This window comes from Miscanthus floridulus, chromosome 12 (assembly GCF_019320115.1).
Source record: "Miscanthus floridulus cultivar M001 chromosome 12, ASM1932011v1, whole genome shotgun sequence".
In the NCBI taxonomy this organism is placed as follows: Eukaryota; Viridiplantae; Streptophyta; class Magnoliopsida; order Poales; family Poaceae; genus Miscanthus; species Miscanthus floridulus.
In genome coordinates, this window is record NC_089591.1 from 82,678,295 (window position 1) to 82,692,185 (window position 13,891).

Genomic DNA, 13,891 nt, shown 5'->3' on the forward strand with positions numbered 1-13,891 from the left:
GCCCCTGAGGCTGTGATGTATGTGTTGCCCTTTCTAATTTCCCTTTTGTCATTGCTAATGTCAGTTGTTTGCATGACTTGTCTTGATGATCCTTGGCATGAAGGGTTTTTGCCCAAGCTATTTAATCTCTGCGTTGTTGATCTTCGTGAATCATTTTGTCCAGCTAGGCTTGTCGTTGAGCCATTATTGGGCTATAGGGATTCTTGCCCGCACACCATGGTGTGCTCTATCGCAATCGTGAGGGGCGGTGTGTTTGTCGCTCCCCACTAGTTCTCCCTCTGGGGGAGCGGTTGATGCGGACCTAGGTGGAGTGCACCGAGGCATCCGACGTTCTCGAGCAGGTCGTGCTTCTTGAGGCCTCGAGGAGTTTTCAACGGTTTTCGTTTAGGCTAGATGATGCCCCTACCATGGTCATTCGGACAAGCAGTAGATGCTCTATAGGTGAGTCTTGCCTACTTGACTCGTGCCTCATCGAAGCTCGTTGTGTGGGGTTTGTTCTTGCCGAGGTCGTTCGCTCGGTTTTCTTTTCTTGAACTGTGTGGGATTGGCCATGAGTGACTAGTGTGCTTACTGGCTTGGGGTAGGCCAACTTATTCGAGCGTTACATGCGCTAAGGGCTTGCTCAGTTGTTATGGATGCTTGCTTCTCTACATGTGATGTTGTTGGCGTGTGATCCCACCTTATCGTGTTGCCGCCTGTGTTCCTCTTGTTCAGGTTGGAATGTGCTCCTTCTCCATTAGCCTTGCGAGCATAGGTGCATGTTCTAGCCTAGAGGCTGGCCCACAGAGCTGAACATTATGTGGCCTGACATTAGTGGTCGAGGCATTGGGGTCAGGTCAGCCGATCCTAGTTTGATGCAAGGGGGAAAAGTGAGCGGAGGGCGTAGGCTTCGATTTCCCCTGTTCCACCCGCTCAGGCAGAGCTGCGTTTTGCTTCATTTCGCTCCCCATCCACGTGAGTGCCCAACTTTGCCCTAGGGCTGGTCCGAGAGGCATGGTCTGAGAGGCATCTCATTGCGGTAAGGAGTTTGGGAAGTAGTTCACCATTCTATCCTGTCGTGGGTACACATGGAGAAGCTTGAGGTAGGTCTCTCGTTCGACAACGGATGATGCTTGGGGTCTTTACACCTAGAGTACGATTGGCGTATTCGCTTGTCATTACCCTATTCTTTTATTTACTTTTTGTTTGAATTGGAATGTGCTTCATCCCCCTAGGTCTATACCAGCAGATGTGTATCTTAACCCGAGGACTAGCCTATAGGGCTAAAATGTGCGCAATCTAGTGGAGCAATAAGACAGTGGAGGATGATCGTAGATCTGGCACGATGCGAGAAGAAAGCGAGAGAATGACATTTGCCCCCTTTCTTTTGCTCCCCTGGTCCTGAGCGAATGGGTTTCCCGTTTTCTCTTAGGCTCGTGCGCAGGTGCCTAGCCTCGCCTAGGAGCTGGTCTATTGGGTCGGCTGGGGCAACCCAAGCAAGAGGTCGAGACATGGGTTATCGGCTCGTCGCGGTGTGCGGAGCGATTAGAAGATGTTCAGGAAAGGGGTCACTGGGACGATGACAAGCAGTGCTACATCGTGGGACATATATATGTGCCCTCGTGTGTGTCCTCTATGAGTGACTCATGTCCGGCTGCTGGCGCGAGTCGGAGCGGGTCACGCGGGGATCTAAGTGGCTCCTAGATGGGGTGCTCAAGCGCACTGCTCCATGGTTTGACCCATGAGTTGGTCGCAGTTTTCTAAAGTTAGGGGTGAGCCTACATGTGTATGTGGACGTGTTTGGGTAGAGAGGCTAGAGTTAGGGATAATGTTACTGACCGATGTGTTAGAAGCCATTACGGATCTGGTTGTCATCACTAGGGGCGTGTTGGGCCCTCGAGCGTCTGTTCATGGTAGAGTTGCTACTTGAGGCACTATGAGCCCCGAGCACTTGCTCGTTGAAAGGTCCTAATGGCTAGAGGGGGGTGAATAGCCTATTAAAAAATTCTACAACAACACTTAACAAACTGGTTAGACAATTATGAGACGAAGCGAGTGTTGCGCTAGCCTACTAAAAATGCAAGCCACCTACCACAATTCTAGTTTATGTAGTTTCTATCCACACAATAACTATGTCACTACACTAAGTTAGTGTGCTCTCAAAAGCTAACTAAAGAGCCACACTAACCAAACTAACAAGCTCTCACAACTAGCTACACTAAAGAGCTTGATAACTAGTTTGCGGTAATATAAAGAGAGTGAGCAAGATGGTTATACCGCTGAGTCGAGGAGTGGACCAATCATCACAAGAGTGAATACCAATGAAGACCAATCACCTTGGAATCAAATGATGACACAATTATTTTTTACCGAGATTCACTTGCTTACCGATAAGCTAGTCCTCGTTGTGACGATTCACTCGCTTGGAGGTTCACGCGCTAATTGGCATCACATGCCAAACCCTCAATATGGTGCCGCACAACCAACACAAGATGAGGATCACACAAGCCACGAGCAATCCACTAGAGTACCTTTTGGCTCTCCCCCAGGGAAAGGTCAAGAACCCCTCACAATCACCATAATCGGAGCCGGAGACAATCACCATCCTCCGCTCGATGATCCTTGCTGCTCCAAGCTGTCTAGGTGGCGGCAACCACCAAGAGTAACAAGCGAATCCCGTAGTGAAACACAAACACCAAGTGCCTCTAGATGTAAACACTCAAGCAATGCACTTGGATTCTCTCCCAATCTCACAAAGATGATGAATCAATAATGGAGATGAGTGGGAGGGCTTTGGCTAAGCTCACAAGGTTGCTATGTCAATACAAATGGCTAAGAGAGTGAGCTTGAGCCAGCCATGGGGCTTAAATAGAAGCCCCCATGAAATAGAGCCGTTGTACCCCTTCACTGGGAACAACACGGGGTGACCGGATGCTCCGGTCATATCGATCGGACGCTGAACCTCAGTGTCTGGTCACTGATGCGTGCCACATGTCCTCTCTCTTCAAATGTTGATCGCCTGATCTCAACGGTCAAGTGACGACCGGACGTAGCAGCTCAAAGTGACCGGACGCTGGACCTCAGCGTCCGATCGTTTCCAGTAAGCATCCAGAAACGATTTTTCACGACCGGACGTGTCCGGTCATGCTCGACCGGACTCTCCTAGCGTTTGGTCACTCGATGTCTCCTCTGTCCACTACCATGTCAGCAGGACCAGACGCACCCTGTCAGCATCCGGTCACTGAGTGACCCAGCATCTGGTCAGAGACCGACGCTGCGCGACCTCTGCTACCACTGATCGGACACGCCGGTCCAACTAAGACCAGCGTCCGATCACTTACAGTGACCTCTGTCTTTTCTGTCTAGGGCACCGGTGGCACCGTCAGACTATCCGCACTCTATGGGCAGACACTCCGCCGATGAAGTTTCTAACCCTTGCTCAAATGTGCCAACCACCAAGTGTATCACCTTGTGCACATGTGTGTTAGCATATTTTCACAAACATTTTCAAGGGTGTTAGCACTCTACTAGATCCTAAATGCATATGCAATGAGTTAGAGCATCTAGTGGCACTTTGATAACCACATTTCGATATGAGTTTCACCCCTCTTAATAGTACAACTATCGATCCTAAATGTGATCACACTCACTAAGTGTCTCAATCACCAAAACAAAATGGCTCCTATCATTTATACATTTGCCTTGAGCCTTTTGTTTTTCTCTTTCTTCTTTTCAAGTCCAAGCACTTGATCATCATCATGGTATTACCATAATCATGTCATGATCTTCATTTGCTTCACCACTTGGAGTGTGCTACCTATATCATGATCACTTGATAAACTAGGTTAGCACTTAGGGTTTCATCAATTTACCAAAACTAAACTAGAGCTTTCACTCGTGCTGGAGCTGTCATGGTCCCTAGGCAGCAAGCCGATGAGGTCACTTATCCACCGCTCTAAGCAGTTGTAGCTGGCAAGGATCAACCCCTCGGGCAGCCTTGGGTCATTCCTTGCCAGCTCGATATCCTCGATAGGCCCACGAGCCCCCGAGGATGGCCTCTTCACGTCTGGCTTGTTGTGGCTTCCAGCTAGGAGGGCTCGTGCATTTTGGTTCACTTGTCGCTATCGCCACATCTCCGTGTCCAGGTGTAGTTGTCACTTTTGATGAAGAACTATCATGATCTATCGCTGTGGGAGCTAGGCTTGAGTGCAACATGGTTCGGTCCGCTCGTCGCGAAACGCGGTGCGCTCGGGGAGCTCACTTCCTCAGATGCACATGCCTCTAAGCGACAGCTGATAGTTCATTGTGGTGTGCTGTGCAGCTAGCCCGTTATGTAGGATCAGACCCTAGTTCCAGACTTGACCCTACGTGGCATGGCACCGGCTACCCTCCGGATCACTCGTGATGATGTCGTGTGATGGCGGGGAGTTTCGACATTCGTGCGCACCCTGGTTCATTGTGTTTCGCTGGTGGTGATGCTGCCTAGGGCATGATTCTGTTGTATGGTCCAGTTCTACCATGTGGCGAGTTTGGACAGGGTATGAGCGGGTGATGGGCATTGCCCCATCGGTTCAGGAGATCTTATGGTTCCCAAAAAAGGTGGGGCCACCACAGGCCATTCCTTGGGTGACATCATTGTGAGCCATGGCCGTCTGGTTTCCTAGGTGGGGGTCTCGGCCATGGCCAGTAATGAGAAAGGGCACTGGGCCCCTCACGTGGGTGCACTCTAGGATGCAGCCCCCAAGGGCAGTTCTGACAGTGTGTCCGCCGTTGACCGTAGGATCTAGACCTATAGGAGGGTGGTCCAGGTCGCAACTGAGGGCGGATGTGGGCGTTAGCCCTTCGGTGCGGTTAACCGTGTGGTTTCCCAAAAGGATGTGGTCAGTTGAGGCCATTCCCTGGGTGAGTTTGTTGCTAGCCATGGACCTCTAGTTTCCTAAACAGGGGCCTTGGCCTCGGCCGACGGTGAGCGAGGGTATTGGCCCCTCTGGGTAAGTGAACTCTAGGATGCTGCCACCGGAGGCAATTCCAAGAGTGTGTCTGCTACGGGCAACGCGTCTCGGATCTCCATGGCAGAGGTTTGGGTCGTAGCTGCAGGCGGACGCTGGTGCTTGCCCTTTGGTGCTGGTGAACTCATAGTTTTTGTGGCGGATGTGGCCACCATGGGCCATTCCACCAGTGAGTTCACCGGTAGTGCGAGGAGCCATTGCTTCCTTCTCAACAAACGAGAGTGCACGACTGTCCCCTACCTGGCGCACCAACTGTCGGTGTTTTGTAAACCAGACTAGTAAACTTATATGATTGTCGCGTTGCTCTAGGAAAATGATGGTAGCATCTAATAGACATGATGATTTATACTAGTTCAGGCCAAAGCCCTATGTTCAGTCTCAGAGATGATCGAGTGCATGTTCCTCGCTTGAATGCTCTAAAGTTCTTATAACGAGGGGTGCAAGAATGGTGAAAGAGATGGAAAGACCTATGCTAGGTGAAGGGCTGCTTGAAGGGAAGCTCCAAGAGCCCTACTACAATGGTAAGTGAATGGAATGGTAGAGGATGTGAACTATTTCCCGAGATGGGTGCCCTGGCTACCCTTATATAGAGTTTGGGGCTAGGGATTATACAAAGAGGAGGTTCTCCCTACCGAAGGGTCGAGAGCCTGAGGGAGGGCCTAGCTAACTTGGCTTGCAAGCTACGCCATCTTCTAGTGCATGTCTAGTCGTGGCTATGGTCATGGTCTTCTAGCCATGTTGCAGCAGGATATAATGTGGTGCTACTATGTAGCCTCGATGGTGGTTCATCAGTTGTCTTGTGCAACATGGTGTCCGTCATGGCCTTCATCGTCATCTCCTAGTTCCCAAGGGCATCGTACCCACATTAGGTAGCTGCCCATGGGTCGTTGATCACTTGGTTGTCGCTGAGGAGCTGAGGGCCACGATCCCGATCATTGGGGTCATGGCTCTCGTCGGTCCAGGTGGCCTTTAAGTCAAGGCCTACATCATAGATCTCATCCCATAGTGGGTGAGATCATGCATGCGTCTTGTTGGGCCATATCTGGCCAGCGGTCCTCGTTCCTATCATCACTGCCTCAAGGCCGTGTTGTCTTGTCCGATCTTTGTGGCGTAGGGATGGCATCTGTCGATGAAATATGGTCGGCAGTCTACCTAGGGGTATGCCCAAGGTAGTAGATTATCGGCAGACAGATGCGCAAGCCCCAAACAAGATGGTGACGCAAGACAGACATGAGGTTTTATCCAGGTTCGGCCGCCAAGAAGGCGTAATACCTACGTCCTGCGTCTGATTTGTATTGCTGTATGTCAATGAGAGATATTTTTTAGAGGGGTCCCCTGCCCGCCTTATATAGTCCGGGGGGCAGGGTTACAGATCTGGAAACTAATCCTAGTCAGTTACAATTGCCATATCTGGCCGGATAAGGATTCCTATTCTAACCGACCAGGATCCTGCTTGGTCGCCAAATCCGTCTTGATTCCTTGTGCGGGACTCCGATCAGGTTAACTGGGCCGCACGTCATCTTTCGGGTGGACTGAACCCATTGATCCGGGCCAGCCCAAGCTTAGCCGTAAGGGTATAGGGGTTAATACCCCCACAGCTAGTCCCCGAGCATCATGCATTATGCTGCGACACGCCATTTGAACCTTCTCCGACAAACGAGGCTTGAATTCTTGACGCCTCCGACCACCGTCATCACCGGAGAAGTAGGTTGTCCGAAGAATGTATGGTGCTCTTAAGAAAAAAGAAAAAGATTTCTGTCCTGAGAAGTGTGCCCACTTGTATTTCTGAAAAGAAATGTAAGTGGTCTTGAAATATAGCATCCTGAAACATCAGAAGCGTAGGGGTCGAAAAACAAACATGTTCACCGCAAGGTGAAGTGTGCCCACTTAGTCCCCGAGCTTGCTGGAAGGCAAAGTATGAGCCTTGTAGCAAGGTCTAAAAGAAAAGTCTCTTAACTGTATGTGAGTACAAATCACATGTAGCCAAGGAGAACCTTTATTCAAGCAGTGGTCGGGGCAGTCCCCGAGCATACTAATAATCCTCGTAATCATTCAAAACACAGGGGTCGATTTAAACAAACACATTCACTGCAAGGTGAAGTGTGCCCACTTAGTCCCCGAGCCTGGTGGTAGGTGACGCAGGTACGTGGTGCCAGGGTCTATCAAAGAAATTCCGCTGAGATTAAGAATCCAATTACCGTACAGGCAAAACAAGATACACCGGCAGGTGCATCGTACCGACGTAGTCCCCGAGCTTACTGGAAGGCGAAGTATGAACCTTGTAGCGAGGTCTAAAGAAAAGTCTCTTAACTGTATGTGAGTACAGATCACATGTAGCCAAGGAGAACCATTATGCAAGCAGTGGTTGGGACAGTCCCCGAGCACGGCCGTGGTCGGAGCGATTCCCGAGCACAAAAGTGGCCTGGGTAGTATCCAATCACAGTAGTGGTCTGTGCAGTCCCCGAGCACATTAGTGGTCTGGGCAGTCCCCGAGCACATTAGTGGTCTGGGCAGTCCCCGAGCACATTAGTGGTCTGGGCAGTCCCCGAGCACATTAGTGGTCTGAGCAGTCCCCGAGCACATTAGTGGTCTGGGCAGTCCCCGAGCACATTAGTGGTCTGGGCAAATCCACGATCACTTGCGCTGCTTGTACTATTATTTTGTGTACTTTTCTCTATTCTCTGCCAAGGCCAGTCTGACACATCTGGTCAAAAAAGTAAAGAGGTGTAGGACATCATTCCATCTTCTTCTTCTTCTCTTTTTTTTTTGCCAACAGTCGATTGACACCTGTATTGAGGTGTGTCAGTGTGGGCCCCCTTACACCATCAACGAAGAGGCGCGTACACTGTTACCGAAGGAGCACGTTTATTGGCACAGATTTCGAGGTTGTGTGAACAACCGTCTGCGGCGCATGCGCACGACTCCCAATATTCTCGGGCGGACGAAGCGACGGTGCTCTTTGTTTTATATAATGCAGATCTGGTAAGTTACTCATACCATTCCCCATTGTCATCCACCGCTGCAACTGTCTTCTTCTTCCTGCCGAACCCTAATCCCCAAAAATCATCACCAATCCCCTCGGTCTCCCGCATCCACCCACTTAGCAAGGACGAGCTAATGGCGAAGAGAGACGCCCAGAAGAAAGGTGGGGTCATGGCGAAAGAATGGTGGAAGTCGCGGAGCAACGAGCAGACCATCGAGGACCTCGTCGCCATGGGAGTGCTCCACAATAAGGCACTTGCGGGATGGCGTGCACCGGAAGGAGAAAGCTTCCCCGATCCACAACCAGGTGAGATTGTGGTCTTTGAAGATTTCCTCAAACGGGGTTTTGGGATTCCAGTGCACCCTTTCCTTTAGGGTCTCTGCTTGTACTACGAGATTGGGATTTGCAATCTGCATCCCAACTCGATTCTTCTTGTCTCCACCTTCATCCATCTCTGCGAGGCTTATGGCGGCTTCCAGCCCCATTTCGACCTCTTTCGCCACCTATTCTGTCTTCGGAAGAAAGGGAGCGGTGGCTCGAAGATCGCCGGAGGCGTTTACCTGAACCTGCGTGACAGCATGAAGGCTCAATACCTGCACTGCCCCTGGAACACCTCATTGGACGAGTGGTACAAGAAGTGGTTCTACATCCGTGAAGAGCCGAACACCATCACTCTGTGCGATGTGGGACTGATTCCAGAGAAGAAAAGTAGCTGGTCGGAGAGGCCCGAGAACTTGGAGCAGATCGCCGAACTGCTCGGGATGATCCCGTGGGGAAGGCTTGATGGCCCGAGCGTTGTCGGCAACTTCATCAGCCGAAGAATTCAGCCCTGCCAGAAAAGGATTCACCCCGGCTTCGAGTACCATGGAGGCGCTGATCCGACGAGGACCAGGAAGGAGCCGCTCGACAAGATGGAAATCAAGGCCAGGATTGGAGAGCTGTTCAACCTGGCCGATCCCAATTATGTTGCACTGAACGCCATCGAACACGCCTTCAAGCTGGCTCGCCCTCCCCCAAAGGTAAATGACGCCTCCTTTTAACTGTAGAGTCATGTTGCATCAAGAAAATAACTGTCTTTTCCTTCATTTTGTGTCTCAGTGTAATGGCCGTGACCGGGCAGGAGTGTTTGTGTCGCCTCCCCCCGGTGTAGAATGGCCACAAGCTACTGGGCCAACCGCCCAGACCAGCGCCAGGACTGACGACGTTCACTGGGCGGTACTCGAGACCGTAGAGGACACCTCGACCAGAGCCGCTGGCAAGCGTCTGGCTGCCAGCAAACGACGTCAAGCCATCTTCCCCCCGTCGGACGACGAAGCAGAGGATGCGGACATCTTCCGGCTCGTCCCTCGAAAGAGGAGAAGGCAGGTGGGACCATCGGAGCAGAGTGGCTCCTCTGTGCCAGCAGTGGTCACAGCATCGACCACTGCGACACAGAGCACGAACGAAGAGAACGTGCCGCATCAAGCTCCGACGCCCGTACCGGAGGTTGAACAAGTCCCGGTGGAAACTGTCGAGCAAGCGGAGCAGGGGCGGTCGAGGAGACGTTCCTTCCACACATCCTTCCGCAAATCAAAACTGTAAGTATCTACACTTTTGATGTAAGCTTTGCATTTTGCATTGGATGCTATTATCTTCTGAATTTGTCTCTGAATGTATTAGATCGGCGTCCACCGAAAACCCCGACCAGCTAGCTGGGTGCAGAACGTCCTTACCAACAATGGCTGGACAAACTGCTCAGCAACCAACCGTGGAGGAGCCCATGGCAGGGACTCCACCTGGGCCTCAGCAGGCGGACGACCAGATGCTAGTCCCCGAGCAGAATACAAGTGCTCCAAGCACGAAACCTGATGAGGCGGATACCACAGCGCCAAGGGAGCTGGATCTAGCCGAGGGGCAGCAGCCAGAAGTTGCCCGGAACATGGTTGCCGACGCGACGGCTCGTGGGAAAGCCCTGGTGGTCGTGGAGTCTGCGAACTCCGGACCAGTGCCACTTTCCGAACAGGAAGCTGAAGAGGATGAAGTAGAAGAAGTCATGGGCCGTCCCCAAGATAGGCGACAACATGTATATGTGTCGTGCTATCGGAACGACGAATGGGTCATGCACGAGGAAATCCCAGAGGTCGAAGAGACCTTAAGAGTCGAACGGGCGGCCAAGCGTCTGGTGACTGAAGTCCAGGTATATTTGGCGTTAGTCCTTGACCCTGTTGTGTAGTCGAGCTGTCTAACGTAGCTTGTCTATGTGCAGGACTTGATGAAAACTGCAAGATACCGAAAAAGGTGCTTCGACCAGATAGAAGGTACCATGACGACCAATAAGGAGCTGACGGCTGAAGTGGAACACCTATGGCGCCACCTTGAAGCCGCCGACCAGGAGAGGACAAACCAAGAAACACAGAACCAAAACCTGGTCGGCCAGCTCGAAAACAAAGAGCAGGAGAAAATAAGTAAGTGTTCACCGTATCATAGCAAGCGCAGGACTTGCGTTGTTTTGTTCTTGACAGCAATAGCTGTAATGTAGGTTTAGAAGCTGAAGTGACCCGCCTCCAGGGGGAGAACAGCCGCGTGCTTGCAGAATGTGGTCGCCTGAAGGAGGATAACGAGAAACTGGCACGCCGCCAGTCGGAACTCCAAGACCACACTAACAAAATGAAGGACGACCTGAAAAGTAAGCACTCCAGACCACCTTTCTCGTTCAATTGCCCGCATCGCCTTGTCGTGTCATCACGTTTGATGTCTTGTACTGTTTTCAGTTTTGAAAGTCAATGCCAAGAGGCACCTTGAGGCCGTGATCAAGGAGCGCGACGACTGGAAAGCACAATGCCTTAAGGCCTCCAAGGAGCGGGACACATGGAGCAAGCGATGCCAAGAAATGGCAACAGGCATTGTGCCCGTCCTTGACCTTATCGACCCGGCGCTCACAGAGGAAGAGCTAAGGACACCTCAGCTCGGACTGGTCGAGAGATGCAAGCAAGCATGGGGATGGTTCCAAGACTTCGTGAAGGAGGCGGGTGAGTACACGGGTGCCCATGTGCTAAGCATGGTGCGTGCTCACTACCCCCTGATCGATCTTAAACGCTTGGAGGCTGGGTACCCGAAGGAGATAGACCCAGACCAGGCCGAAGAGCTTCGGACGGCCCAGCTGGACTTGTCGTCAAAGATAATTGGCGATATTAACCTGTGCAGAGGTGGGACAGCACCTATGGAGGGTATGCCATCGACAAGCCAGCTGGAAATGCCATCAGCTACAAGCCAACCAACGAAGCCTGCGGTCTTGACCAGCCAGGCACCGGTGGGGCCATCCCCTTCAGCTTGACTAGCTCTAGAGTCCCCAAGACTCGAGTAGGGTATCAGAGGCGGCGAGCAGTAAATGCCATGCGCCCCGACCAGCCAATGTAATAGGCTTAAAGCTGTAGAAGGAGGACATAGTTGTGTTATTGTAAACTTGAGCCTTTTCAGGCAAGCTTGTAATAACGTAACTGTATATCATTATAAGCTTGTTTGTTTTGTACAAAACGTACTTTAAGCTTGAAATTTTGTGTTGGTGTAACTAAGTGGGAACGTGTTAACGTTCTGTTTAGTTGTACCGTTTTTCTCGACACGTCATCCTGAAAAGTTTGTGCGGCCCTAGTCTGGCATGTGGTCGGAGTATGAGGTACTATGACCTGTGCATACGTGAACACAGACAAGCCAAACCAGGGGGGACCTGCCGATCACCCGCAACGTAGGGAGCGGATCCCGTGCACGTGTTGGGAGGAACCGTAGACAGGGCCTGCTCCGAAAACCGTAGGAGGAGTGGTGGTCGGCTTGTACTGGCTTAAGTTAGAATAACCATAAAATTTGGAGTGACACATTAGAGTGGTCGGAGAAATCATAGTTGCTTTAGTAAAGTAAATCAAAAATACAAGTAGAGTACATATCTCAGTAGTTAAGCATAGAAACGTCTAAGCTTGTCGATGTGCCATGAGTTCGGTACGTCCGTGCCGTCTAGATGAGCTAACCTGTAAGACGTTGGACGTGTGACTTCCTTGATCATGAAGGGTCCCTCCCATGGGGTTGCGAGTTTGTGGACACCAGCCTGGTTCGTCTTCCACTTCAAGACTAAGTCCCCGACCATGAAGAAACGCTCTTTAACGTTCTTGTTGTAATACCTACGCAAAACAGCAAGGTATTTGGCCGTGCGTACGCAAGAATCAAGCCTTTTCTCTTCAGCGCTGTTGACTTCTAGCTCCCGTACTTCGTCGACCTTGCCTTCGTCGAAGTTCTCTACCCATGCTGATCGGAAAGCTATATCTGGTGGGAGGACTGCTTCAGCGCCGTAAACCATAAAGTATGGTGAGACGCCAGTGTTACGACTGGGCTGAGTTCGGAGGCCCCAGACAACGGCTGGTAACTCCTTGAACCATCTTCCAGGAGCTTTATCGTTTTCTCTATACATCCTCTTTTTCAATGCGTCCAAGATCATGCCATTTGCCCGCTCGACTTGTCCATTAGCTCTAGGATGCGCCACCGAGACGTATTTTACAACTATGCTCCTTTCATCGCAGAAGTCCCAAAAAGCGTTCCCGGTAAACTGAGTACCCAGATCAGTAATGATGCTGTTGGACACGCCGAAACGGTGGATGACCTGGTCGAGGAATGTGACGGCTTTCTCTGAGGATGCCTGTACCAGAGGCATGTATTCCATCCACTTAGAAAACTTATCAATTAGCACGAAGACGCATGTAAATTTCCCAGGAGCTGGTTTGAAAGGCCCGATCATGTCCAGTCCCCAGCATGCGAAGGGCCAAGAGGCTGGAATCGTCTAGATCTCATGTGCCGGTACATGGATTCTCTTGGAGAAGAACTGACAACCTTCACAGCGGCGGACTAGCTTTTCTGCGTCGGCCACTGCTGACGGCCAATAGAACCCTGCTCGGAAAGCCTTACCGACCAGTGTTCTTGAGGCCGCGTGGTTGCCGCAGGAGCCAGAGTGGATTTGGTCTAGGAGATGCTTACCTTCCTCCTGGGTTATACACTTCATCAAGATTTCCTCCTTAGCGTTTTTGCGCCATAACTTGCCATCGACGAGCAGATACTGCTTACTACGACGCATCAGGCGTTCATTTTCTGTTCGATCGATATAACCGCTACCGTCTGTTAAGTACTTGATGAAAGGTGTTCTCCAGTCTGGCTCATGAGTGGTCGGAAGCGGCTCGGTTGCGCTCGGCGCCGGAACCATAGCCACTAATTGCTGGTCTGAGACTTTGTCGGTCGTTGAATCTTCGTCTTCAATGGAGGGCGTGAGCAGGTCTTGGACGAATACGCCATGTGGGATTTTGGCTCGGGATGATCCTAACTTTGACAACGCATCCGCTGCCTGGTTCTTGTCCCGGACCACGTGTATGTACTCGATGCCATAGAACCTGCCTTCCAGCTTTCTTATCGATTTGCAATAAGCGTCCATCTTTTCACTGGTCGTGTCCCAGTCCTTGTTGAGTTGGTTGATGACCAAAGCCGAATCTCCGTAAACATAGAGACGTTTAACTCCAAGCTCAACCGCAATGCGTAGACCATGCAAGCATGCTTCATACTCGGCGGCATTATTAGATGCTGGGAAGTAAATCCTGAGGACGTACCGGAGCTGCTCCTTGGATGGTGATATGAAAAGAATTCCTGCTCCCGCACCGTCAATATTGAGAGAACCGTCGAAGTACATCGTCCAATATTCGTCGGATCCCGGAGAAGCGGGCGTGCTTAAGTCTGTCCACTCGACGATGAAATCGACGAGTGCCTGAGACTTGATTGTAGTACGGCTTGCAAATTCCAAGGAAAAGGGGCATAGCTCCATTGCCCATTTGACGATGCGCCCGTTCGCATCCTTATTGCGAATGATGTCCCCCAAAGGGTACTCGGTCATGACCACCACACGATATCCGTCGAA